At 46.9% G+C, this 27142-nt stretch overlaps 1 protein-coding gene and 1 pseudogene across 1 annotated transcript in view; both read right to left on the bottom strand.

Annotated features, from left to right (window-relative positions):
* The window catches only part of LOC149367139 (uncharacterized), a 50866-nt gene that overhangs the window by 11851 nt on the left and 11873 nt on the right, over nt 1-27142 (bottom strand). The gene's annotated exons all lie outside the window — the stretch shown is intronic.
* Nucleotides 13065-15455, bottom strand: LOC149367140 (uncharacterized; annotated as a pseudogene).

Raw genomic sequence — 27142 nt, forward strand, 5'->3', positions numbered from 1 at the left:
GTCAAGTGAAAGAAGAATGCTATTGCATATCCTCCGGATCAAAACATTGATCGTCCCTAATTTTTACAGCGAGAGCTGTTAAGTGCCTGTTCCTGGGTTTCGCGTCGTCGTAGGATGTCGCCGTCTGTCGTCGTCGTCGCCGTAAGTGGCGGGTGTGTTGCCATGGGAACCACTCGAAGGGTGGCTACCGTGATGGGAGGAAGGTACTGCTTTAGCGGGGAAAGGGTAATCGGTGTGTGTTTACCACAGGGAGCATCCGGAGGATGGTGACTCTGAAAGGAGGAAGATATGGCGAGAACGAAACGTAACGGAAACCGCACGTATCTTCATCATCATCAGCCTGATTACGCCCACTGCAGGGCAAAGGCCTCTCCCATGTCCCTCCAGTTAACCCTGTCTTTCTCCAATTGCGGCCACCGTATTCCCGCAAATTTCTTAATCTCATTCGCCTACCTAACTTTCTGCCGCCCCCTGCTGCGCTTGCCTTCTACTGAAATCCACTCCATTAATCTTAAGGACCAGCAGTTATCTTGCCTTCGCAATACATGCCCTGCCCAAGCCCTCTTCTTCATCTTGATTTCAGCTAGGATGTAATTAACCCGCGTTTGTTCTGTCACCCACTCCGCCCGCTTCCGATCTCTTAACGTCACACCTATCATTTTTCTTTCCATAGCTCGCTGCGCTGTCCTTAACTTAAGCTGAACCCTCTTTGTTAGCCTCCACGTTTCTGCCCCATAGGTGAATACCGGTAAGATACAGCTGCTGTGTACTTTCCTCTTGAGGGATATTGGTAAACTGCCATTCATGCAGTAGCCATTCGTAGCACAGTTACCTTGGAATGACGAGGAGGGTTACCATGGAAGGAGGCTTTATGGCGAGAGCGTAGGAAGGCGTAACCAGAAGATGATGACAACGGCAACCATCCGCAAGGTGGTTACCGTGAAAGTAGGAAGGCGAGAGCGTATGAAGGTGCAACAGGTACGCGGTTGCCAAGGGAACCAACCACGGTGTAGTCACCCTAGAAGGAGAAGGGGGTTGCCGTGGAAGTAGGGTACGGTGCGAGGATAAAGTTATGGCGAGAGTTCAGGAAAGGATATCATGGTAACCATCCGAAAAGTGGCTACCGCGGAAGGAGGAGGAAGGGTATGGCGAGAGCGAAGGAAGGTAGCACAGTCCATATGCGATAGCTGCTGAGGAGCACGCCGCCCGAGGAGAGGATCGTCGGTGGCGCTGTGCTTCTATAAAGGCAATCTGGAGAGCAGACATTGACGAAAAATTTCGCTGTGTGACGGAAAATTAAAAAGAGCACCCTAGAGGCTAGAACTACACTGACGTGAGGTCACTCTCATATTTTCTATCACAACATATCGTAAAGTATACTTAAAGGACTACTGAAGCGGTTTTAGAATTGGATGAGTTTAAGATTGCCGAATTTGCGAAACGTGCACGTAAAGCCTGCGAAATCGTTTTGTTCTAGCATTTAAAATGGTGGCGTAATCGCCGAATAAAGTCGTCGTCGGCGTTCAGGCTTCTCTGAAGTGCACAGCGACGAGCAGAGGCCCCTATAATGACGTCACATATGACGGCCCTACGTTTCCAGCGAAGAAACGGTTATTCCATGGAAGAAAACCGACGCCATCGAAGGTGAACCTCACGATGCATTGTTTGGCGCCATCTGACGACGCACAGCAGCATGCAGACGTAAGCAGCGGACATCTGAAATTTCGGCAACAATGACTTCACTGCCGAGTTTCCCCGCACTCCTCCAACGTAGTGAGAAGAAGCCTAAACATCGTCGCGGTTTTTAATCGATGATTATGACACCATTTTAAATGCTAGTGCAAAAATACTTTTCATGCTTTATCTAGAAGCTTGATAGATTCGAATTCTTGAATAACCTCGAATTCTCAAAAAATCGTTTCAGCTTCCCTTTAACAGCTCCCGCTAAACCTCGCGTTAAGCAGGGGTAACCGCAATGTCAATCTTTTCTCTTCGTTATCAATAACCACAGAGTGAACACTTGCCTTAAAATCACGGTCTCTTGAGAAAAAGTTCTTGCAGTTTTTTTGCCGAACTCAACTTCTTTTTCTCGTCCCTTCTTTGGCAGTGCGACACTGCCGTCATAGCATGGCTCATTAAAGTATAATAAACGATAGCTTCGGTGAAACATCGTCTAATTTCGGTTATCTAATACAAGGCACGGCCGAACCTTAATTAGCGTCGCTAAATGTTGCTGCACTTTCTGCATCCGAAGCGAAAAGTCTCAACAAGCCATGTAGAGACCTGCAGCTTCAACTAAGCAGTACGGAGAACGACGAAGGAAACTCAGAATTAGCTGTCCAAAAAACAGGATTTCGACGGATTTAGGAGGATGAAACAAATATCACAAATAATGACCATGCCATTTTTAGCTGCACCAGATAAATCTAGTCACAAAAAAACAAAAGAAGTACAAAGCACTTTTAACACACGTAGGTGCCTTTCAATTACGGTCAAAAGCTCGAGCCGCACCGACGCACCGAAAAGCCTGGTACGAAACATAATCCTAGTAACGACGAGGCAGTCTAGGCTCTGGAAGTTTCCACAACATCGTAATTAACGCAGCGAGCTATACGCTACGTGAACGCCCAGCGCACCGCGCCGAATCGGCTCGCGTAAAAGACGAGGTTGTAAACTCCAGCTAGGTTTCTATTTCAGGATTAATATATTTTCGTAATCCTCGATCTCCGTCTGCCTCTGGCAACTTTCGTCATCCATTCAAAAGCGCCCTATTGAGGAGCAGGTGGAGTTACGATTTCACTATCAAAATAGAGAGAAAAATTTTTTTCGGTGTGTTTCCCGCTCGGAAAGAGAGGAAAAAGTCATTACCAGTCGAATTTCGAAATTTTCAGATGAAAGCGTCTGATTTTATCTTTGTTTGCACAGATGCGCCGCCTACGTTGAATAGAGTGCTATAAGGACTTGGGTGTTTGGCAATTCCGAAATTAAATAATTTCAGGTGTACATTAGCGTATTTTTCTGGCATGTTACGCAGAGAATGTGTTAGCAAGTGCGCACCTCCACCGTGCCTGCTCCGTTACGACGAGCGCGAAGTACAAAGGCATCATAGAATTTGATTCCATGTACAGTGTGGCGTTATGTAGACTGTGTATGACTTGTTTTTTGGGTTGTTTCGTCTGATTTTCATTTCATAACTTTGTATGCATACTGTGTTAGATTTATGCTGTTATTGCAGAAATGGAGTTTGCTCGTTACAGTTTAATTGTTGGTTCTATGTGAAGATGACGCATGCACTATCAGCAACGAATGAAATGCGAGAAAGAAAATACCCAACAATTCTGGGTAAACGCATTTTTTAACGGCAAAGCAACTATTATATATATTTCAAGATTTCACTACAGCATTCAAAATATACGCTGATCTCCCATCAGCAGGCTTGATTTTTTTTTTTTGCTATTAACGTTTTGCTTCTTGAAACTTGGAAAAAACCAGCTAGGCGCAAATAAATTCACAAGGGCAAAAAGAGACGCGGAGGCAACGGACAGGTCTACTCGTCTCTTTTTGTCCTTGCGAAATTATTTGCTCCCAGTTGAATTTTTTAAGTTTCAAGATGCAAAACCAACTAGCCCGTCAGCATGCCTTACTAACGTTTTGCTACCGTCAAACACGCTCTCGATAATAAGTTTTCAATGCGAGCGACGGAAAACTTTAAAAAGATAGATTTTTCTACGAATCAGAAGAATGGACGATTACATTAAATATCTTCATCAGAGTACGTTACGATATTCCAATATTCGAACATTTTTTTTCCCACGAATGCTGCGCATGTGCTGAGTTGGCAACACCAAAAACACCAACATATTAGCCCCAGGAGTGGGCACAGAAGCGAGGTTGACTAACACTCCTGAGGAAGTGTCTTTGCGCCTTTGAAGTTGAAATAATAAGAGCTAGTATTGAGCTTTGGCTAAGAGCTGCGTATTGTCGTTCATTTTTTTGTTGTCAGCTGTTTCACTTGCTTCTTCGTCTGCCCTCGCTCGCACACTATTGCTAGCGCTTAAAGGGCAACTGCAGCACTTTTTTTAGATTTTCGCGATATTCACGGATACAATCTATATAGGCTGTAGGTAAAGCATGCCAAGTATTTTTGCACTAGCATTTAAAATAGTGACGTAATCGACGATTGAATTTTGCGCTTCTCCTGATGCACCGGAGGAGTGCAGTAACATTAAGCGTGACGTCACAAAAGGTATGATTTCAAATTACCCCTGTCGTCAGCCACACCCTACCCTGACTCGTTAGACGCTGCCAAACAACTCTCGGCATTGCTTGCCTTCGGTGGTTTTTTCTCCTTCAATGTAGGCGTTTGTGCGTTGGAAATGTACCGACACCTTCGATGACGTCATCACGCGCTCCCACATGGCGTTGTGCGTTGCGGAGAAGCTTGAAGGGCATCCGGATTTTAATCCGCGATTACTTCATCATTTCAAGTGCTAGCCCAAAAAAACTTGGCATACCTTACTTGCAAGTTTCACACATCCGACCCTCTTAAGCTCGTTGATTTCTAAATCCTATGCAGTTTCCCTTTAAACGGGCCCGCTGTTCCACATTGTATCAGTGAGTGAGAATAAGCAATCCTTCTATCCTATTTCATTGCGACGTCGGGAACGTTAACGAAACCTGGGGCGCTAACATTCATTGCAATTTCTTCTACAGCGACGTGCCCCATAATCGAAGTCTGCATTTGACGCGTAGATTAAAAAAATACAAACACCAAGTTCCGTTCCAAAATCATTGCAAGGAAATGGCTCGGCAGTCTGCGCTAAACTTCTTCAAGTACGCTGTGAATTTAATCGCTAATAGACCTATTCACGTCACCTCAATATAATTCAGTTGAATTCACTTCGTTTATTTTCCAGAGTGGTACAAACACAAACTCTGATCTGATCACTACTACTGATCAATGATACTGATCACTACGGCGATAAGCAGAACTGTACCATGAGGGCGACACAACTGGGCTTCACTGTTAGGCCCGAAGAATGCGAAACTTCTTGGCGTTTCTTCAGGCAAAAAAAAAAAAAGGTGCCGCCATTAAAATTATCTGTCACTCAATCTTCTGAACAGCCATATGATTAAAAGTAGTGCCGATTGGATGCATGAGCAGTTTTGCACTACGGCGAGTAATCTTATACCATTGTTTGGTTCAGAAACGACAGCTGTTTTTGTAGAATTCATAAAGGGAGGGGAAAAATAAACACCCACGGAAGCAACAAAACGAAACCAAACAGCAATATCAGCATTTTGATGGAGGCGACATGACAAAAACTCCCGTGTCAGCATGTTAAGAACCTCCGGCGGTTGAAATTAACCCGGTCCTGAAACTTAGTTCCTCATATACCACAGCCATTTTAGTTTTAATGAATCTCTGAAGTTAAGGAGGCGTTTTAAGTCAGTTATGGTAATAGTCTTCTGTTTCAAGCGCTCTGGATAAAGTGCGCTCAAAAATTTCAGAATAAACTATAGGAAACAAAAACTATTGAGCGCTTCGTAAATGACGTTAAAGTGTTTCTTTGCTTAGGGAGCAAAAACACAATCCAATTGTAATTTAAGGATGCTTCGAAGGTTCACCCACTGAAAATATAATTTTAGTTGACAAGATTAAAACAAGCGAACTTCCCAAAGGGGGGGGGGGGGGGGGGGGGGATACGATTAGACTGCAGCACGTACAGCATCAGAGACCAGACTGGGCTGAGAACAAAGACATAGCAGACCTGAAAGTTGGGACCATAACACGCTATCTTCCATCACCTTAGTTTCTTGTTCGCTCTTGTGCTTTTCTCTAATTCTATTGGTATTTGAGACTAATAAATAAAGTGGCTGTGGCTCAACTCAGCTGAACCAGTATATATAGAGCGAAAGCTCTGTTAGGCACGGTTAGACAGGGTTTAGCCCTGGTTAATCTTTATTGTTTCAAGACTTCAGCGAGAGCAAACCACGTGATGCATCACGTGGTAGAAGTACAAGAGTGAGCGTCCGGAGCGGCGGTCAGTGCAGCGGCGGACGTGACTGCCAAGCGCGCAGCTAAGGCGTCGCAGCAGAAGATCGAGGCACCTGCCAGGCGCGATTTTGGCACATGCGGCGTGCCTCCCGTTAGAGGTCTAATCTAAGAGCCAGATGACCTTCAGGCTCAGCATGGGGGGAGTAGAGCTTTTCGCTCTAAAATAATCCCACTGCTGGTGAGAAGACCACAGGAAAAAAAGGTCAGAGGCAAAAACAGGCAAAGTACGCAAACAAAGAATGAAAAAAAAAAGAACGGGTACGTAATGCGCCTCTTTACGAACCTCGTTACTCCTACTCCGTCACATGCTTTGTTCACCTAAGAAGACAAAGTTGTTCCCTGTTTGCCGTCGTCCACGGCTGCCGTCTAACAATGTTACAGCTCTCAAGAAATTTTCTTATTTTCTATTATTTCATATGTGTGCATTCTTTCCTTTCTTCTTTGTCCTCTTCCCGCTCTCTAGCCCTCAGAGATACACAGCGCCTGAATGCGACCCGCGCTGCCAAGCAAGAAATGGGATGACTCGAAAGGATCGGAGGGATTCAAGCGCACACACGTAAGCTCGAAATGAAGTCTCGCTGGAATCTTATTAGGTCTCCCCCGGCGGGCCGGCGAAGGGTGGAGATGTGATAATGCAGATTTGCTATTTTCTCAATTTATCCACCCCCTTCGCTTTTCGAGGAATTTCTCATTTCTTTTTCCTTTTTCCGCACCTCGCGCACCGTTCTCTCGTTGTTTTCGAAGCAGATACGCCCATTATAGTGATGTCCCCATTATTTTCTTTTCTGCTGCCGTACTCGGAAACTGTACCCATTTCCTAATTTGCCTTTAGCTGTACGATGTCACCTTCATTGTGGGTAATATCTTTGAATAGGTCACCGGCGCTGTTTAGAGTTACATTTATGACGGCTACAGGTATATGGAGAATTTCCTTTGAATAAATTTCGTCCCGTTGGCGGTGTCATTAAAGCTGCGTTGCCTCTGATAGTCGTACTCACATGCCGCTGCTGTATCTCTGTTCACACTTTTCTTCCTGAAGGGCTACATTCGTGTATTTCTTTCTGTAATGTCGGGTTTCGATCCTTATTAGTCGCTTCCCGAAAAAGGTGCGCTTATGGCAGCGAAACAGAAAATGAGGATTGGTCGAAAAGGTAGTGACGTCACACGTGCGGCGGTAGTCTCGAGCAGTGACTAAAACATGTCATAAATTGTGATTTGGTTTTGGTTTTATGGGGTTTAACGTCCCAAAGCGACTAAGGCTATGAGAGACGCCGTAGTGGAGGGCTCCGGAAATTTCGACCACCTGGGGTTCTTTAACGTGCACTGACATCGCACAGTACACGGGCCTCAAGAATTTCTCCTCCAAAGAAATTCCAGCCGCCGCGGCCGGGATCGAACCCGCGTCTTTTGGGTCAGCAGCCGAGCACCATAGCCACTGAGCCACCGCGGCGGCCATAAATTGTGAGTATACAGTCGCAACATGATTAAAGAGTCATTACAATGTGCACACCGCGCCGCCGCGGTGGCTTAGTGGCTATGGTGCTCGGCTGCTGGCCCGAAAGACGCGGGTTCGATCCCGGCCGCGGCGGCTGAATTTCTTTGGAGGAGAAATTCGAGGCCCGTGTACTGTGCGATGTCAGTGCACGTTAAAGAACCCCAGGTGGTCGAAATTTCCGGAGCCCTCCACTACGGCGTCCCTCATAGCCTTAGTCGCTTTGGGACGTTAAACCCCATAAAAACCAAACCAAACCAAAACAATGTGCACAAAAAAAGTAAATTATTTGCTCTGAAAATAAAAATTGGAATGAAATGGGAATCGAACCCGCACTGCTTAAACCCAGAGTCGGACACGTTATCCCTAGGCCACGGAGGTACTGTTTTGTCAAAAAAAAGGAGTATTTACTACACTACGTTATGTATGCACAGAAAGGGGCCATATGCTATATGCTATGTAAATAATCTGTATATAGGCCACCGAGGCACGCTCATTCAACTTGGTTAAAGGGGGCCTTCTGTGCCTTGTCTGTATCTGACAGTGTCTGTATCTGTGAAACGATGCGCAAAAACCCCAGGTCGCTGAAGGGAGAGAGACATTAGCGCTATCGTGCCATACTTTTAAGGCGGAGCTTAAGTGTCCCTTGAATTTTTATCTACCATCTTAACCCATGCTCATCTGTGACTGGGTCAGCTTAAGCTAAAGATGACAAGGTAAAAACGCCAGGATATACCTACCCTGAGGTGAGGGCGAGGTGTCCACATCTCGGTGGACACCTGAACCAGAAGGAAGGCGCATAACTGCCCTCATGGTACAGTGGACACCTCAAGCACGCTTTAAGCTAAGTGGCGGTAGTGAAAGGTGTGCGCTGCAGGCGTTGGCGCTGACAACGTTGTGCCAGAAACGCGGCGCTGAAGCCATAGGCAGTCTGCTACCCTCTGGAACGCGCGCCGGCGCGTCTTCCAGGTCTATGACGTCACAGTTCGGGAATGCGCAATGGCGGGTCTCCCCGCGCAGCGGCAGTGGCTCCGGCGCACCAGCTGCGCAGCTGTGACGTCACTCGCTTCTCGCGCATGCGCAGCTTGGCTCACCCACTCTCACACGAAACTGGTCATCCACGGCCAGTGTAGTTCACACTACGAAAGGGTCTCAAATGACAAACGTGCTCCTGCTGAAGGGACTGAAGGCTTTCGCATATTTAAATAAGGGCCCAGAACCCAAGTTTAAAAGTCTGCTGAGAGAAATGAACGACAAGATTGCAGAGATAGTAGAAAATTTTGAAGGTAGATATTTTATTTATGACGGAAGGACGTGCACATCGTGGACAGGATAAAACAGAACCTATCAGATCGGCATGATCTGGTAGTAATGGAGATGAAACAGCACGGAGCCGAGAGTGCCGCATTTTAAAATGAGGGTTGGGAAGGTTGAAGCGGACAGTGCTAGCGACGAAGTTCAGAAGCCAAGATACCTTCGAACAGTCTAACAAGAGGCAAAGCTTTGCAACTCAGGTATTGCCTCACAATCAAGATGCAGATCTTCAGGAGGTTAACGACCCAGCAGCTCAATTAGAACGTACTAAGGTTTCACCAGTGAACACAGAAGCCCTTCAAAGGCTGCCTTCTGAGCAACACAAAGCAAGCATCTGTGCTCTTTCCCGATGTCAGTGCACGTTAAAGAACCCCAGGTGGTGGAAATTTCCGGAGCCCTCCACTACGGCGTCCCTCATAGCATGAGTCGCTTTGGGACGTTAAACCCCATAAACCAAGCAACCTTTTCGTCTCGCATTACGCGAGACCGGTGGATGGCAAAGAAACAGCATCTGTCATGTCTGAGGTTTACCTTCTTGATAACTTGGACGCACGCAGAAAGAAACTGCTTTGGTTGCCGAAATCGAAATGTCATGCAAGAAATTGTCAGTATAGGTTGGTTCAGTAACGGAAAGCTGTTTGCGCAAAGATTTTAGGCGAGTGGTCTAAGTGTATTGAAAGCGAGAGTGATTGTGATAAGGTTCCTTGAACTGGTTGTTTATGTAAGAAGCTTTCATTTGTATTTATTTCTCTTTCTTCCTGGTGGCGGGACTGCTCAGCGAATTGTGTCACGACAACGAATCTTACTATTTTTACCCGCAGAACCCTCCTTATAATGAAAGCGACGAAATTGTGATGTGCACACCACACTGTTGAGAGATTTGTGGAACGCGGCGTGTCGGCAGTGGTGCGTCGGACATCGGAGCGCCGTGCGTGCCAGCCCCGCGTTGCGCGTGTGCGCGTGCGAGTGGTGTGCGCGAGGCAGGCATGAGGAGCGTAGGGCAACGTGTCAGCAATCCGAGGTGTCGAGGAAGACACCGCAGCACAAGTCTGGTGGTTCAAGCGTGGAAGTGGCAGCTGTCGAACGTTAGGTTCGAGCTGCCGGTGACTTCGCTTGAATCATCGACGCAAGACCATTAAGCCTCATTCAAGCCTGGAGGTGGCAGCCGTCAGACTTCGGGTCTGTGCTGCCAAGACTTCCTTGGATAGGCTGCACAAGCCTACGGTGTTTGCGGAACGCCGTCAACAGGACCCGGCTACAGTTTTCCTGCTGCAGCTGCCCAGTTCTTGGGGGCGACTGACAGGAGTTCGTCAGCGTCTCCCGTGTCCAGCTCCGTTCCTCGTCTCCTGGCTCTCTACCACCGCCTCCCTGAAAGCAACGCCAGCGATGCATCGCAACTCGCCAACCCGCGTCTGTGCTACCTGCAAGGCATTCCCGCACCACCTGGGACGCTTTGTTGCCGGTAACTCTCTCCTTTTTATCTGTTGTGTTTTACGCGTGCCTAGTGTGTGTTTTCCTTAGTGTTTTCGTTCCTTTCATTAGCTCCTTTCCTTTAAAATATAAACACGGCTTCGTTTTGTTTTGTTTGATTTCTTTGTTCTCTTCCTCGAACCTGCACGCGAAACCGTTCCCCTTCAGCAGTTGGGGACGCGTCACGCTGATTCGCGACAGAAATCTCAAGATTTCATGCAACGATAACAAGCCTAAGAAGCAAAAGATGCGAAACTGAAGCGAATTAGATTTCCTCGAATATAGGTTTTTGCTTCTTAGCTTTACGGAGACGCGGTTCTACAGTGAAAGTTATGTAGTCAGTCTCCCGAGATACAAAGGTGTAGGTATTTTAGCAAATATCGGATAGGAGGTGGAAGTTTAGCTTATATAAAAGATAATCTGAGCACTAAGTTTCCTTGAATTTTCTAAGATTTGTGACTGCTATGAATCAAATATGCTGTCAAATGCGATAGGACACTGATTGCATTAGCATACCATACTTCGTCTGGGAACACCAAGGAATAAACATGCATGTGGCCTCGTTCAGAATGTTAGCTTTTTAAATATGCAAAGGCCTTCAATAGTTAGTTATAAAATTGACTTTCTAACATCTAGCCTGTTCTGTTGCAAGTTGCATGATATGATTATGTCATTTAATTGTACAAATGTTACCCTGTCATCAAAAAAAAAAGCATCTGAAACTGAAAGTTTATATTTATGTATTACTAGCCATCCCCTTGTTTCAGTATCCTCACATGTATTTTCAATCACCACTTACTAGTGTTCTGCTTTATTTCCCGCAAGGTGTGAAGCCAAAATGTTGCTCTCGTCATTTTAAAGTTCTTGAATGCAATTTCTGGAATATCGCTCTAGCCGAGACAATGCTGAGATAATGTCGACAGTATAGAGAGCAATTTATCATATACAATCTTTCTTCGTAAAATTAATTAGGCATAGTTACGATAACAAAGTAGCAATCAATCACAGCTGCGGTCGATTGAATATGCTCACCTCTATGTATATCTAAAATAAATGTTTTGCTTCCGGCATCTTTTAAAGAAGTGTGAATATGGCAAGAGTAGCAGCCTCGCATACAAGGCGCACTCTGCACAACCAACCCTTGCTGTCTATATCAGTACCCTTTTTGTTGTTAAAATCGAATGAATATCTCCAGAAAAAGACGATTAAATATCTCGAAGAAAGTCACTCATTTTCAACTGAGAATTGCGAATTTTAGCACCAAATAAACTGAAATTGCTTTTTTTTGTGTAAAAGAAGACTTGCAAAGTAGCTATGATGACAAAAAAAAAAGAATAGAACTTCTACTTTATTTTCGAAAGGCTTTCGATCCCATAAGCCCGAAATTCTAGTGCATTACCTCGCGCTGTACGGAATTCAGCTTCTCGCATCCATGCAGTATAGGGCACAAGAGGGGAAGCTAAGATTAAACACAGGATGAACACGAGTGGTACCAACTACTAAAACAAATAAAAAACTACTCTTTCGGTGAACATGCACGCTGTCTAATGAAAAGCCGCGCGTGCTGATAAGAAGCGGTGTTTTCCGAATAATTTAATTTGTTAGTAGCACTCGTGTCCATGCTATATTTCCTGTTAGTGTATCGTCTTGTGCGATTTCTTACGTGCCGACCGACTACCAACTGGCCCTGCGTACCACGGTGTTAAACTCGCATTTAATCTTGTTACTAAATATTGGTCCCGTCATTTCCATTACACGTATATTATTGGGCACAGATCACGGTTCCACAAGTTATATGTGGCATTGCAGAGTAGCCTTTTCCGGGGCCATTGCTTTTTTATTGTGCATACCAGTTATGTTATCAACATACCTCAACTTCATATAAACGGCTATACGCGGACGAGACTAATTTTATTTTTCTTCTCATTAATCTTAATGTGTTGTGGCCATCTATTCGAAAATTCAGGGGGCACTTTGGCTCTCTGAAGTTCTGCAAGGCGAAAGCGTTTCCTGGCACGCTGTTTCTTTTTCACATCTTGTTTGTTATTTTTGTTTCTTTTCGTATTTTATTTTTTCTTTTATTTTTGTTGTTTCTTTTTTCTTTTTATTTTTATTCCTCTTATTTTATTTATGAAAGCCACGCATTCACTAGAGGCGCCTTTATTGATGCTCAAACCCTGAGCCTTCGTGGCAGAGTGGCGGAGCCTTCGTGGCGGAGTGGTAGCGTCTCCGCCTCAAATGCCAAAGCCGTGGTTCGATTCCCAGCCTCGACACAGTTTCTTTTTAGGCAGTGCCGCTCATACGCGGACACATTTGCTAATATTCCTTGGTCACGACAGTATGAGGCACTAAAGGCTTTCGCCTTAATACGTGGTTAAATGCTAAAACTTCGTAAGTGGTCAAATCTGTCTGGGTTTATCATCTGGTTATCGTCTAGTTTATCTCTCTGGCTAAATCGTTCATTGTACCTGCCATTACTAATCGGGACTGTTTCCCACCACCAGATGGCAGTACGAGTCGGAGGCATCCATGTTGTGGTTGGCAGTGCGCTTTTTCCTGTGTATGTCCGCAACGTAGCAGGTAGCATGCATAGTCAGCAGCAAGGACAGCGTTGTACGACATCGTTCGTGTGGCAGGAGAATGAGAGCTTTCTGGAGATTCGCCAGAGACTTGTGGCAGTGTGTGGCGAGCACGCAGCATCTCGAAGAACCGCCGTCTTTTGAGTGGTAAGCTGCAAAGCAGGCTGCGCATCAGCAGGGAAAGGGACCAGCCCTGGACGACCCCTGACTGTGATGACGCCACCAACATTGTGTGGGCAGAAGTGAGGGCTGCCAGCCTTCCACCCCGCTGGTCGCAAATAAAAGATCATTGACTCAATCATCTTAATAGAAAGATTAATCTGCGACAAGCGCCGGCCCCTAACCAGTAATCACGATCCACCAGACGTAAGTACCGTAGCGGCAGTCCCACTCAATCACTGTAACGCGACAACAGATTCTGAAATTCTGCTCCCAATTTTTGGATTCCACTGTAGGTTCCATTGCCGTGTCAACAAGTTTTGCAATAACACATACGTGATACGCCCGCTTATGCGCGTCTGTTTGTTAAGTTGGCTTTTTTGCCCAATCAGCGAGAGTGGCGAGGAATACAGAGGTGTTCAAAAACACATGCAAACTCGTCACTAGAGCAGCCGCGGATGCCTTCTGCGCCGCAGTCCATCTCGTCGCTGCGATCATTGCAGTCGTATCGGCCGTCGCACTTCCGCTCCATAGGAACACACGCCCCGTTGTCGCATCCGAAATAATTCCCTTCACATTCCAGCGGCAGCTTTTGGCGGGAGTCTCGTTGGTCGGGGCCGTCCTCGCAGTCTTTGAGTCCGTCACAGACTCGCGTTCTGTCGATTCAAGTGAAGGATCCGTTTCGCGAGACGCATCCGAACTGCGTGTGAGAGCACGTCTCCGTCCTTATGCAATTCTGTTCGTCAGAAACATCTGAGCAGTCGTGCTCGCCGTCGCACCGCCAAGAATTAAAGATACTGTTGCCGTTATTCTCGCACGCAAACTGAGTTGCCGGACACTTCTTTACGGAGGTGCAATTCTGCTCTTCCGAGCCGTCTGAACAGTCGCGGTTGCCATCGCAGCGCCAAGCGCCATTGATGCAGTGGTTAGTATTCTGGCACGCGAACTCATCATTCGCGCACTTCTTTACAGAGGTGTAATTCAGCTCGTCAGACCCACCTGTGCAGTCGCGCTCCCAGTCACACAGCCAATGTTCCCTGATGCATTTGCTATTTTCTTTGCACGGGAACTTACTTCCCGCACTTACTTCCCGTCCGTGTAATCCAGATGTACAGTTCAGCTCGTCAGATCCATCTGTGCAGTCGCGCTCCCCGTCACACAGCCAATGTTCCCTGATGCATTTGCTATTGTCTTTGCACGGGAACTTACTTCCCGCACTTACTTCCCGTCCGTGTAATCCAGATGTACAGTTCAGCTCGTCAGATCCATCTGTGCAGTCGCGCTCCCCGTCACACAGCCAATGTTCCCTGATGCATTTGCTATTGTCTTTGCACGGGAACTTACTTCCCGCACTTACTTCCCGTCCGTGTAATCCAGATGTACAGTTCAGCTCGTCAGATCCAGCTGTGCAGTCGCGCTCCCAGTCACGCAGCCAATGTTCCCTGATGCATTTGCTATTGTCTTTGCACGGGAACTTACTTCCCGCACTTACTTCCCGTCCGTGTAATCCAGATGTACAGTTCAGCTCGTCAGATCCATCTGTGCAGTCGCGCTCCCAGTCACACAGCCAATGTTCCCTGATGCATTTGCTATTGTCTTTGCACGGGAACTTACTTCCCGCACTTACTTCCCGTCCGTGTAATCCAGATGTACAGTTCAGCTCGTCAGATCCATCTGTGCAGTCGCGCTCCCCGTCACACAGCCAATGTTCCCTGATGCATTTGCTATTGTCTTTGCACGGGAACTTACTTCCCGCACTTACTTCCCGTCCGTGTAATCCAGATGTACAGTTCAGCTCGTCAGATCCATCTGTGCAGTCGCGCTCCCCGTCACACAGCCAATGTTCCCTGATGCATTTGCTATTGTCTTTGCACGGGAACTTACTTCCCGCACTTACTTCCCGTCCGTGTAATCCAGATGTACAGTTCAGCTCGTCAGATCCAGCTGTGCAGTCGCGCTCCCAGTCACGCAGCCAATGTTCCCTGATGCATTTGCTATTGTCTTTGCACGGGAACTTACTTCCCGCACTTACTTCCCGTCCGTGTAATCCAGATGTACAGTTCAGCTCGTCAGATCCATCTGTGCAGTCGCGCTCCCAGTCACACAGCCAATGTTCCCTGGTGCATTTGCTATTGTCTTTGCACGGGAACTTACTTCCCGCACTTACTTCCCGTCCGTGTAATCCAGATGTACAGTTCAGCTCGTCAGATCCATCTGTGCAGTCGCGCTCCCAGTCACACAGCCAATGTTCCCTGGTGCATTTGCTATTGTCTTTGCGCGGGAACTTACTTCCCGCACTTACTTCCCGTCCGTGTAATCCAGATGTACAGTTCAGCTCGTCAGATCCATCTGTGCAGTCGCGCTCCCCGTCACACAGCCAATGTTCATTTCATCGCCATGAGCATTATTAGTTGAATTACGGAAAACTTGCTTGTGGTTTTCATAAAATTGTTCTCAGTGGAGCCACAGGTTTGAACTGCAGAAAATTCTGGGCAGCTACGCGAAGACTACATGTTCTGGGGTAGCCGTTGAAGCCGTCGCTTACGCGTACAGTTTGCTACGTCGGCTTTCGCTTAAACTTGTATTTTTTGGAGGCGGTCATGCACCCCTCAAACCGTTCCCGTCCCGCCTACAAATGGCGAGAGTTTCGGTTATTTATAAAGGAGGGGACAAAAACAATATGACCAATTACAGCCCGATATCGATCCTACCAGTTCTTTCTAAGGGAATTGAAAAATTGATGCACGATAGAATTAACCGTTGTCTGCCAAAACACAACTTGCTAACACCCTTGCAGTTTGGATTTACTAAACACCGTTCAACCGACACAGCATTACTAAAACAAAAAGAAATTATCCTGGACTCTTTTGAAGATGAATATTACGTGCTAGGAATATTTGTGGATTTCTCGAAGGCTTTTGACCGAATTAATCACACTACTCTCACAACTAAGTTAGAACACTACGGATTTCGTGGCACATTCTTGAAACTTTTGCATAGTTACCTAAATAATCGACAGCAGCTAGTACAAATACACGGGTACACATCTAATTTTTCTGGTCTCGGGAGTGGCGTCCCACAAGGCAGTATTCTCGGGCCATTGCTATTCAATATTTATGTAAATGACATTGTTAACATTAACGATGACACTAAATTTATCATATATGCCGATGACACCAGTTCTTTCCAGGGCCTAGTTTGACTGCTATCGAATCTCTGTCTATCGATGATGTCTGTCTTGTAGCAGTGTCGTGGCCACCCCATATTCTGAAACGTTTCCGCTCGGCGGCAGTGTACATTTGGCGCATTTTGGTCCTGGGTGGGGATGTTGAAACAAACCCAGGCCCTATGACGAAGGGCCAAGAGGAAAAGCTCGAACTGGTGTATGAAACTGTTCAAAGGCTTGAGATGAACCACACGAATATCCTCGAAAGTGTTAACAAGATTCTTACAATTCATATTGGCTTGCAAAATGAAAGGAAGACTTTAAACGATCGTGTGCATGAACTTGAACTTAAAATCGAGTCTATTCCAGTTCTTCAAAGTGACTTACAGTCTTTAGCTGCCCGTGTGAAGGAACTGGAACTTAAAAAACAGTCAGTGCCTACCACAGTATCTGCCACGGGTTGTACACACGATGTATCCAACATTTAAGTAAAACTTGACGACCTGGAAAATCGTTCCCGCCGGTCTAACATTCTTTTTTATGGTGTTCAGGACACTGATGAGTCTGAAACTTGAGAAGACTCTGAGCGTCATGTGAACGAATTCTATTCTAGCAAACTTGGTATCACGTTGTTTTCCTTAGCCCGTGCTCACCGCATAGGCTGTTTTTCTCAGGAAAAAAAGAGACCCATTATTGCAAAGCTGTTCAACGAAAAAGAAGTCGAAACGCTTATGAGTAAGGGCTATAAACTCAAGAATACCGATTTCAGCATTTCGCGAGATTACTCGAAAACGGTTCGTGAGAAACGCAGCCAACTGTGGAAGTATGCCAATTCAGTAAAAAAAGAAGGTGACAAGGTCCGTTTGTCTTTTGATAAACTGCTTATCAATGGTGTCTTGTATTTCTGGGATGATCAAACCAGTAGCGCAGTGCGCGTGTCCCTTGCCTGACGCATCCCTTCCAGTTCTCGTAAAGTGGCTGGCAAACCACCCGTGCGGCCAAACGCGCAGCGTTGCCCCAATTACGATGTCAGTTTTCTGTACACTAACATAAGGAGTGTTCTTTCTGAAAACGTAGCTCTTTCTTCTTTAATTGATTCATGCTGCTCCTCGGTCATCGCGCTTACCGAGACTTGGTTAAATGACATGGTTCCTGATGATGTCGTTTTCGCCTGTGACTCCGAATTCAACATATTTCGTTGTGACCGCACGGGCCGTAGAGGTGGCGGTGTCCTTCTGGCTGTCAATAAAGTGCTCACTGCTGTGCCTATCGAGGTCACGTCGTACATCGCATCGGTATGGGTTCGGTTGAGTTGTGGTCCCACGGTCGCCATCATTGGCGTCATTTACCGCCCTCCGGACATGAATTCTTCATTCGCAAGTCAGTTTTCTAATTTACTAAGCGATCTTACTTGTCGTTTCCCGAATTCAAGCTTACTTTTACTTGGTGACTTTAACTTTCCGGCTATTAACTGGTCGTCATTAACAGCTCCTGCCAATGATCCCGAAGCTCAGGCTTTCCTCCAGTCCTGTCTCGATTTCTCTTTGCAACAACTTATTTCTGAACCTACGCGTCGTTCCGCCACAACAGCCAATATTCTCGATCTTATCTTGACAAGTGATCCTTACCTTTGCTCCAACATTGCGCTCTTAGAAGGCCTTTCCGACCATTCCATAATCACGGGTAACCTGAATTTTGTGCCCCATAAAAAGGTAACTCGTACTAAACAAATAAGGTGCTACAACCGAGCAAACCTCGGCGAAATAAACGCTCAGTTGTCAGTCTCTGCTGATCATTTTCTTCGCGATTTTTCGTCACGCTCCGTGGAAACGAACTGGAACCTGTTCAGCGTGAAACTTGCTACTCTCATTGACAGATTCATACCCGTCATCAGTATCCCCTGCACTAACACAGCACCTTGGTTTAATAGGCATCTACGTCGCCTTAATAACAAGAAAAAGCGCCTTTACAGACAAGCCGACAAGAACAGACACTCCGAATCTTGGCAAAGGTACAAACTACGTGATAAGGAATATCAGTATGAGCTGATATCTGCACGTAGGCACTTCTTCACACACGATCTACCGGCAATGCTAACAAACAATCCACGGAAGTTCTGGCAGATAATAAACCCCGCTAATCATCCTGACATTACTCTTACCAACGCGGAAGGCAGCAGTGTTCCAGTGGCCGAATGCGCCGAACTTTTCAATAACGCATTCACATCCGTTTTTACCCATGAAGACCTCCCTCTACCTCCTATTTCTCTCAGCACTTCTAATACATCAATGTCCGAAATTTGTATCAGTGAGACCGGTATCTTATCCTTACTAGGGAACCTTAAAACAACATCAGCATCAGATCACCTTGGCTTTAATAACAAAATACTCGAAAATTCATCTGATGGTATTCATCGCATCTTGTCCGCTATTTTTTCACAATCTCTATCATCAGGCGTGATTCCGCTGGACTGGCGCCTAGCTAAAGTTGTGCCAATTTTCAAGTCTGGCGATCGTTCCTCACCACTAAATTACCGACCCATTTCATTAACTAGCACTCTTTGCGAACTTCTTGAACACGTAATTCACTCGCAGTTAATTAACTATCTTGAAGAACATAACATTATCTTTAAATATCAACATGGGTTCCGTAAAGGCTACTCATGCGAAACGCAACTTGCCGGTTTCATTCAAGACATACATTCATCGATTGAAGCTGGCATTCAAGTAGACTCCATATTTCTTGATTTTTCTAAAGCTTTCGACAGAGTACCTCACAACCGGTTATTAATGAAACTAGCACTGCTTAATATTCACCCTCTTGTCATTGCATGGGTTAAAGATTTTCTCTTTTCCAGGTCTCAATTTACAACTGTCAATAACCACAATTCGTCTTTCAGCCAAGTACACTCTGGCGTCCCACAAGGAAGTGTGCTTGGCCCCTTACTTTTCCTAATTTTTATCAACGATTTACCAGATTCCATTTCTTCCCATATCAGACTTTTTGCTGATGATTGTGTAATTTATCGCAAAATTTATTCTAACACCGATTGCCAATCCCTTCAATCCGACCTGGATTCAGTAACAGCATGGTGCTCAACCTGGCTTATGCAACTTCATCATTCAAAAACTAAATTGATGTCTTTTACTAACCGAATGTCTCGAATTCAAACAGCATACTCCTTAAATAATAGCTCAATCGAGCTAGTCACCACGTATAAGTACTTAGGACTTCACCTTCATTCAGACTTAGCATGGAACCACCATATTAACCTTATGCTTGCATCTGCTTATCGGTCATTAGGTCTCTTAAAACATAACCTAAAGCATGCTCCTCCTCACCTCCGTGCTCATGCCTATACCACTCTAATTCGACCTAAAATTGAATATGCCTCGGCTATTTGGGACCCTTACCAATCTTATCTAATAAATAACATTCAATCATTGCAGAACCGCGCCGTTCGTTTTATTTACTCCGATTATTCACGTAACACCAGCGTCACAGCCTTAAAGAAACGCGCAGGTCTCCAGGATTTATGTCTCCGTCGTAAAATTGCACGACTATCACTTTTTCATAAACTTTATCATCATCCATCACTTCATAACGACTTTTTTTCTTTGCCTCCTTCGATTTTTGACCGCCGCGATCATCCCTTTAAAGTTAGACGTTTCTCGTGCAGAACATTTATCTATGCGCATTCATTCTTACCACGCACAATATCTGACTGGAACACTCTGCCTTCACATATCGCAACCACCACTGATCCTGATAAATATTTTAAACTTATATCTTCAATAACTACTGCTTAACTCTTCGCATACATTGTTATTTTATTTGTTCATGGCTTCCTTTTTTGCAGGGTATGTTACTAAAAAGATTCATTGTATTAGTGTTCTGCTTGTATAATTTTAATACTGCACTAATCTTCGTTCTTTGCCGCGCTGCCATTCTTTTGATTCTTTTGCTTACTTATAGGTCATGTAAAGTGTCTTATTTGTGCTTTTGATTGATTCTTTTGCTTATGTCATCCAAAGTGTCTTATTTGTGCTTTTGTTGTTTGTTTTATATTTGTGTTTCTTTTTGTTTTTTTATTCTGTTCAATTGCCTGTGCCCCCCCCCCCCCCCTATGTAATACCCTCTCGAGGGCCTTTAGGGGTATTCTATATAAATAAATAAATAAATAAATAAATTCTTCAAAACCTGTAATGTTCCGACCCTGTGCTTCTCTACTTAGAACGATACACCTCAGCCACTTTCACAGTCCTGAGAAGGAGGCTGAGGTTTTTATCTGAGTAGTTGGGGGCCTCGAGATCCTTGGCAAGCCAAGGATGTCCACGGAGGTTAACCAACTTTTAAAAGCTCCTGCAAACAGCCATTCCTAAAAAGTTTGTATTTAATCAGCCAGGTAATAAATATAACTTTTAGGCCCTTTACACCACCGTTTTTATCAACTTTGTTTTCACACTCTGCTCAAGCCAATCTTTCCATACCTTGTTCTTGGCGCATGATAGCCTTAGATGCTTATGCGCCAATAAACCCAACACAACACAACACAAATAAATAAATAAATAAAGCCAATGATGTACTTACGTTGTTAGCGGACTGGAGCATGGTAAACTCATTACTTATAAAGGTCTCTTAAACGAAGGCAGCCTTATTCCGCCCCAAAAACACGCCGATGAACGCAAGCTTCAATCTTAGCCTACCTGGATCTAGCATAGAAGTGGTGCCCGTTGTAAAAAGTCTCGGTGTTCTTTTCCAAGAGAACATGACGTGGGACAATCACGTTCAAACGACCTGCTCTAAATTACCTCGTAGTGTTGGGATGTTATCGCGCCTGCGATTTCTTTTGCCCCCAAACATAAAATTATTGCTTTATCATAGCCTCTTTTTTTCAACTTTAAGATATTGTTACCTAGTCTGGGGCACCACAACTGCTACTAACCTTGCTAAAATACACAGGTTGCAAAATAAACCTGTGCGCATAATTTCAAATGTTCCTTATGATGCCCACACCAAGCCCATTTTTGAAAACTTGAACCTAATCTCATTACCAAATCTTTATAATTCATTCCTTGCATAACGCTATCCGACCTCGATGAAAAATAATAATTTTTATCTCAAGGAACTTGCAGAAATCAAATTACGGCACGCTGCTTATAATACAAGGAGCACAGAACAATGACAGCTACCATATACACGAACCAATTACGGTCACCAGATGCTGCGCTACACCTTAACAAGTGTATTAAATGGTGCCCATATCGCTCACTCATAATCAATGTGCTCTCAGACTTCTTACCACACTTCTGTGATTTTTATTTCTATATGCATTTTTTGCGAGTTTTCAATTTCCTAGAATTCCATAGCTATCCCTTGCCTTGTAACTAGTCTTTTTCGTCTTTCTTGTATCTTGTATTCTTGTATTGTATTTTTTTGTAATATATTTTTGTATCTTGTATTATTGTATTTTTCGCCTTTCTTGTATCTTTGCTACCTGCACTGTATTTTCTGCCGTGATGTATCTTTGTTTCTTCTTTTTGTTGTACAAGAAATAAGAATGTACTTGCCTTTCTTTCTTTATCATGTCGGTTTCTGCGTCGCTCCGACATCTGCAACGGGGTGCAGGCCCTGTAATGGCTTTTTTCAGGCTTTTTGCTTGACCCCCCCCCCCCCCCCCTCAACATCACACCTGTCTAGCGGACGTTTGATGTTGAAGATAAATTTGACTTTGACTTTGATCTTGACCCTTCAAACCGTTCACTTCGTGCGTGCTGCATCGAAGTGGACATGTAGGTTGTACGGAGAGGTGTGCGCGTCCTCAGCTTCCCTCCAAGCGTACAGAAAACAATCAAACATCGCTCACAGACTTGCCCTGCACCACAGAGTAACCATTCAGAGGGATGGATTTATAGGGCGCATTTCCAAGATTGCCTCTGCATATATGGCTGATATGAATGCAAATGTCCCTCAAGAGAAAAGTATACAACAGCTGTATCTCACCGGTGCTCACCTATGGGGGCCGAAAGTGGAGGCTAACAAAGAGGGTACAGCTTAAGTTAAGCACAACGCAGCGAGCTATGGAAAGGAAAATGATAGGTGTAACGTTAAGAGATCGGAAGAGGGCAGAGTGGGTGAGGAAACAAACGCGGGTTAATGATATCCTAGTTGAAATCAAGAAGAAGAAGAAATGGGCTTGGGCAGGCCATGTAATGCGAAGGCAAGATAACCACTGGTCTTTAAGGGTAACGGAGTGGATTCCAAGAGAAGGCAAACGTAGCAGGGGACGGCAGAAATTTAGGTGGGCGGACGAGATTAAGAAGTTTGCGGGGATACAATGGCCGAAACTGGCAAAGGACAGGGTTAATTGGAGAGACGTGGGAGAGGCCTTTGCCCTGCAGTGGGTATAGTCAGGCTGATGATGATGATGATGATGATGATATGGCTGACTAAAATATTCGTCCCCTGTAGAACAATGCCAGCAGGTAGGTAGTACTCGATTCTTTATCGATAACTCCCTGGCAGGTATCGACCGCGAACAGGAGTAGCGGTGACTTATGGGGTAGGATCACTTCATGTGTGCCCCGTTGATTGACGCCGGTGATACCGTTTGAGTGTTTTGGCAACGATGTCTTTGATAGCTCTTAGGGTTTTTCGTACTTTGATTCATCATTTGGAGCATGGTGGTTTTTGTCTCCGCGGTTATATGCAGCGTTTATCGTCGGGCACCTTCCTCCGCGCCAGGAGCCGAAGTGTGCGCTTTAGGGTATTAACCAGCTGTAAGTTTTTTTTTCGTATATCAAAATATTTTGTGCAGATCCCGTGCGAGGAGAACTAGCACGAGACATAACATGGAACAAGCCCGCATAGGGAAGTTCCGAAAGATTCGTCATTTTTTTGGAAAAAAAAGATGGTACACCGTGTGAAACAAACCGTCAGCGTAACAATCCACACCTCTTGATTTTTCAACAACGGGAGGTGTGTAGGCCTAGGAGGAATGACGCATGTGCAGGGCGCCGAAGGAAAAAGAGAAGAGCAGGAAACCGGTGTGGCCGAGGTTACTGAAGCAAAAACACTATGGGAGAGAGACGTGTGCTGACAGTGTGGTCGGCAATGGGAGTGCGTGCTATTATCCGGTATGGTTGGTCACGTGGGACTAGTGTCCGTCCTCCTTGAACGCGTACAGACCGCGTGTGGTGAAGAGGTCGCGTCTCGTCAAATGGTTGGCCGCTGGCGTTACATGGCCAGTGAAGGAATGCAGAGTGTGCAGGAGGATGAAGGTCGAAGTGGGCGTCGCTCCACGTCCACGAATGAATACAACATTGGTTGAACACAGGACATGGTGTTAGCGGACGAGCATGTAAAGGTGTCAGACATGGCGTCCACACGGCGTAATGGCCGCGCCCAGGCACATCACATGCTGCGTGATGTGTTGAGTTACCGGACAGGGTCTGCAAGATCAGTGCCAGAAACCTGACCTCGGATCACAAAAGACCAAGAATGGGAATCAGCCTCGATCACTAGATGCGGTACGCGCGATAGGGAAATGAGTTTCTGTTCAGAATCATCCCACGTGATGAGACATGGGTGCACCACTTGACCCCTGAAACCAAGACCGCCTCAATGACGTGAGAGGGTGGTGGTGGTGGTGAAAACATTTATTAATCATAGAGAGAGGTGTTGGGGGTCGTGACCTGAAGGGTCACGCCCTTACAACCACTAGGTGGGATGCCTAGTCAGGCACACCATTGGCGTTTGCCGCAGCCCGGGCGCGCTGCGTTAAGGCCCTTTGGGCCTCGAGGGTGCAGCAACCGGACAGGGTCGCCTCCCAGTCCTCTCGGGTGGGGTTCGGGATAGGGGGTAGGGATGGGTTTTTCTGGCAGGCCCACACCATGTGGTAGGTGTCAGACACCTCCACGCAGTGTGAGCACCGCCCGTCGAATTTAAGATCGAAATGCTGTAGAATTGCCGGGCACAACATCGTGTTGGTGAGCAGGCGCAGGAGTACCCGCTCGTTGACCTTCCCCAGCCCTTTGCATGGGGTGGGAAGAGTTTGGTGCGTGGATTTGTAATAATCGCATATTTCCTTAAAAGTGTAAATCGGATTGAAATGGAAGTCCTGGTCGGCGTCGGGTCCCGTGTGAAATGCCCGGAGAGAGAGCGCGCGGGCGGCGGCGTCGGCTGCCTCATTTCCGTGGACGCCTTGGTGACCTGGAGCCCAAACGATAGATCGGTGCGCGGGATCCGAGTCTCGGCTACAATTTTGGTAATACGATAAGCTAGGGGAGTAACCCACCCTTGCGTGACGTTTCGACAAGCCCCTCGTGAGTCGGTGATTATGTATTTGGAGGAGGTGTCAGAGGCTGCCAAAGCGATGGCAACCTCTTCTGCGTGAATTGATGACTGGGCCTTGAAAGTAAGGGCGTCTACTGTTTTACCCTCGTGGACGACCGCGGCCGTGCACCATCCCCTGGAGTCCGGGCCGGACGCGTCCACGTAGAAGACTCCTGGTTTGCTCCGAAAATGGCGGTCCAAGGCTTCCGCCCGCGCCAGGCGCCTGCCATTATGATCCTCTTTGGACATATTGGTGGGGAGAGGCCGCACGTGGAGGGCGCGTCTCCAGTGTACGGGAAGGCGGCATCTCTCCTCTGTGAATTGAGTGTGCTGGATGTGTAGTCGGGCTAAAAGGCGGCGACCCGACCCTGTCTTTGTGAGACGAGTGTATTGGTTGTTGAGGTGGGCCTCCCGAAGCTCCCTAAAAGTGTTCACCATCCCCAGTGCCATAAGGCGGCTGGTAGAGGTAGAAACTGGGAGGTCCAGCGCTCGATTCATGATTTTGCTGAGGATGACCTCGAGGGAATCCTCCTCCTGTTTCGGCAGGTGGAGGTAGGGAGTCGAATGCAAGATTCGACTGGTCACAAATTGGTTCGCCAGCCGCAAGGCGTCTTTGCATCGTAACCCACCGCGCTTGTTGGAAACCCGGCGGACCATGCGGCCCACCTGGTCCCCCACCTGCCGGAGCTTGGCGAGTGTTGTGTCGCAGCGTCGCTGGTTGTGTATGAAGAGTCCAAGGACTCTGATTTCCTTGGATTCGCGAATGGGACCACTTTGCAACGAGAGATTGATTTGGGTCAAGCATGTGCGCGAGGGACGTAAATGCACGAATTCCGATTTCTGCGGGGAGCATTGCAGACCACAGTCTCGAGCATAGCGGTCCACTCTGCTGGCGGCCGTTTGCAGGCTGGTCTCCATATATCCCAGGCGTCCTTGCGTAGCCCAGATGGTGATGTCGTCGGCGTACAGCGCGTGCTGGACCCCTTCGACCGCACCAAGCAGGGCGGGTAGGCGCATCATGGCAATGTTGAATAGCAGAGGGGACAGCACCGCGCCTTGTGGAGTCCCCCTCGTGCCGAGCAGGAAAGGTCCGTGCTCTTCGTCCTGTATTCGGATGTAGGACAGTCTGTCCGTGAGAAATTGTTTAACGTAATTGAAGGCATTGGTGCCGCAGTGAGTTTGACTCAAATGTGTGAGTATGACCTCCTGAGTTACGTTATCGAACGCTCCTTTCAGGTCGAGCGCAAGGACGATTTTATAGTTTTGGGGGTGTGTAATGGGGTTCAAGATTTCGCGGTCGAGTTGGAGCAGGACATCCTGTGCGCATCTATGTGGGCGAAATCCGAACATGGTGTCCGCGAAGGTGTTGTGTTGTTCGAGGTACTCGGACAGCCGATCCCGCACCATCGTCTCCATCAATTTTCCCACACACGAGGTGAGAGAGATGGGGCGGACGTTGTCCGTGTCGATCGGTTTCCCGGCCTTCGGGATGAAGGTGACAAGAGCCGTCTTCCAGTCAATGGGGAGCGGGGTTTCCCCCGTCCAGATCGCATTGATGTATTCTAGAAGGCACTGGTACGCTAAATCAGGAAGGCTCGCCAAAAGTTTGACGGTGACCTCTTCCCGGCCCGGCGTGGTGCCCCTCTTCATTTTGGCCAGACCCGCCCGCAGATCGTGAACCTGGAAAGGCTTGTCCAACTCCGAGTTTTCCCTGCCGGCGTAGGAGTAGGCCGATCTGCGGGCGTCCTGCGTTGTGCACAGGTAGCGATCCCGGAGCGCCTGTGCCAACTGCGTTGTATTTCTTTGGAATGCGTGCATGGCTTTGTGTAGTTGCTTCTGCGTTTCTGTGCGGGTATGTGTTGGGTTGATGAGGGCTCGGAAGAGCCGCCACGTGTTGCGGCTCGACATCTGCCTCGCCGCCGCGTTGCAGCGATCTACCCAGTTGGAGTCAGCGAGTTGGGCCGCGTACTCTGCTGCCTGCCGGGTGAGGTCCGCAATGCGCGCTTTGAGCTTCTTGTTGTGTTTCTGGCGCTTCCAGCGGCGCGTGAGGCCGCGGCGCGCTTCCCAGAGGTGGAGGAGGTGGTTGTCCGCGTCCGTGACCACCTCTGTAAGCTGTATCTGCTTCTCGTGGGAGCGAAGGTGCGATATGACTGACCGGGACCAGTTTGCGTATCCTTGCTCTGTGATATTCGTGTTGGTGTCGGATGGGAAATTTTTGCGAAAGGTGGTCCAATTGGGGATGCGTGCTAGTGTGGTAGGGCGCTTTAGGGGGCGTGTATAAACAGTGGTGTTGATGATGCAGTGGTCGCTGCCGAGGGTATCCTCGGTGTTGATCCAGTCTGCGTGTCTTATGTTACGAGTGAAGGTGAGGTCCGGGCATGTGTCTCGGGTCACCGAGTTGCCTACGCGGGTAGGAAATGCCGGGTCGGTGTGGAGGGTGAGGCCCAGTGTGGACGCCAGCTCCGCCAGCATGCGTCCGCGCACTTCCTCCTTACGATAGCCCCATACCTGACTAGGGGCGTTGAAGTCGCCCACAATCAGTAGGGGGTCGCGACCAGCCTCTTTAAGTG

This window comes from Amblyomma mixtum, chromosome 1 (assembly GCF_055824585.1).
Source record: "Amblyomma mixtum isolate Tamu chromosome 1, ASM5582458v1, whole genome shotgun sequence".
NCBI lineage: Eukaryota > Metazoa > Arthropoda > Arachnida > Ixodida > Ixodidae > Amblyomma > Amblyomma mixtum.